The sequence below is a fragment of the Manihot esculenta genome, chromosome 3, assembly GCF_001659605.2.
Source record: "Manihot esculenta cultivar AM560-2 chromosome 3, M.esculenta_v8, whole genome shotgun sequence".
NCBI lineage: Eukaryota > Viridiplantae > Streptophyta > Magnoliopsida > Malpighiales > Euphorbiaceae > Manihot > Manihot esculenta.
The window spans coordinates 22188778-22190883 of NC_035163.2; the positions used below are offsets into that span (position 1 = coordinate 22188778).

Below are 2106 nucleotides of genomic sequence, written 5' to 3' on the forward strand. Positions count from 1 at the left end.
AATTGAAATTGAGTGAATAATTTGAAACAAAATTAAAGTTAAATAATTGAGTGACCCACAAATAATTTTATTTTCAATCTCTGTGCGTCCTCTCTCCCATTCACGGTAGAGAGCTCAAAATCTTGCAAAGTTGCTTCTCCCCCAGCCCCCTTTGCTTTATTTCCTTCACTGCTCATGTTTTTTTCCTCAAAACACTTCCTTCCTAGAATATATATGATAGGCAGCTGCTCCATCTAGGGTTTTTGAGTTTTGATAAGTTGGCTTTTGATTGCAAATAATGAAAACACGCATTTACTTTAGACGTTGATTAGCCAACAACTAGAAACATGATGGTGATACTGCTACTGCAGTGGAACATTACGTATAAGCTGTACTAGTATGAACACTTCACTGTACAATAACTTCATAAATGCATTATCTAACTAGTGGATCATCAAAGAAATAGCAGCATCCAGTACTTTGAGTTTTATTTGTAGAAAAATAGGAGCAAAAGAAATAGAAAACTCAAATATGAAAAAAGGAATTGAGTGAAGAAATCTCTTATTGATAAGGACTAAACTGAAATTTTACATTCTAAGCTCACACTTTGAAAACTGAAAATTTTTTTTTTTCTTCTCTCATTCTCACGTACACACACCAAAAGACACTGCTTACAGTCACTCATGCACACTCACTTTTTAGTGAAGCTTATTCAAATGGCGGCGGTGAAGCTTATCCAAGAGAGCATCACATATTTTCTAGGCACTTGAGGAATTTTGTCTGGATATACTTGGAGTGATATGCTTCTTCATTATTATTATCTTCAACAGCATTCAATCTACTGCCAGAAAATATTAAGTACTCCTGTTTAATGTCAAATCTTCCATGCATTCTGACAACTCAGTTGTGTTGTGAACCACTTCCTGACGAAGGTTTTCCTTTTGTTTTATCACAATATGTTCTGATAATAACAGACAAAGAAACCAGTAAGTCAATACTAAGCAAGAATGTATAGTGAAAAATAAAAGATATAGTGATATTAAAGAAAAACAGGAAAGTAAATTAACAGATTTATATAGAATAAAATCTCATATTGAAAATAAATGAAGATAATTGAATTGTAACAACTCAACCGAACCAAGAATATGAGAAATCTAGACCTACATGATCATGGCTTTACGTAGGTAATAGCTGAGTCTGGTGGAAGTGGCCGATGGAAGCAAGGCCTTCGGAAAAAAACTACCCAGTAGAGCCATGAAGAAAACTAAAGGAGAAAAAGAAATTTATCTTGCTTGAATTAATGCTCTCTAAATAACTCTATTTTATAATGAGCTAACTAGCTTGTTGTGTGCTCCAAACGATGAGCTCAAGGGCAGTACTTATAATGGCAGCCGTCATTGACAAGCAAAAACTTAAGGGAACAAAAAAAAAAAAAAAATCAGATGTTGTTGGGGCCTCAACGCTTGCATGATTGCTTCTTAGTGGAGCTGCTTTTCTTTCTTTGTATTTTTAACTTTTTCCTATCATTGTAAATTGTCAAATAATGTAGCTGACGGAATTGCCTAGTTTGTCTATATATCTGAGTTGGAAAAGCATTGGTACGTGATTCACTCGAGTAGATTAACATATATTTTTAAATATAATTTATATTTTAATAATTCTATTTGAAGATGATCATGCAATGGAGTGGCTGGTGATGAAGTCGTTCACTCGAGTGAAGTCAATATTTCCTAAAATGATCATCTGGCTGGTAATGAAGTCATTCACTCGAGTAGATTCCCTTGGTGCTCTATTTTTGAGATTGCTTATTGGTCTATTTGAAAAAAAAAAGAAATTAAACTAGTTTGTGTTTAATCAGGAGGCTAGTATTTCTCAAGATTTGTTTGTATAGTTTGATTTTGCTAACGAATTCAAACCTACAAAGTATGCGTTTTCTATTATTTCAAAAACTGAGGTAATGCCGAGCAAACATATGATGAAGGGGGTTCTTTGCTCTGCAGCCTACTTTGACATGGCTTCTGGAGAAGGTCTCATTTGTAATGCCAATGATGTTGCCGATAGATCCTTTGACTCGTTGATTAAGTGCTTCAATCTGCAAGGTAAAAAGAATGAGGTGTCGGTATCTAT

The 2106-nt window shown here is 34.3% G+C and overlaps 1 long non-coding RNA gene across 1 annotated transcript; it reads right to left on the reverse strand.

Moving 5' to 3' along the window:
• Positions 1–511: 511 nt before the first annotated feature.
• LOC110610951 lies at positions 512–1433 on the reverse strand. The gene is made up of 2 exons (XR_002487306.2): positions 1144–1433; positions 512–940 (listed from the first exon to the last, which is right to left on the reverse strand). It is a non-coding gene; the product is annotated as an uncharacterized LOC110610951 (long non-coding RNA).
• Between the last annotated feature and the right edge of the window lie 673 nt (positions 1434–2106).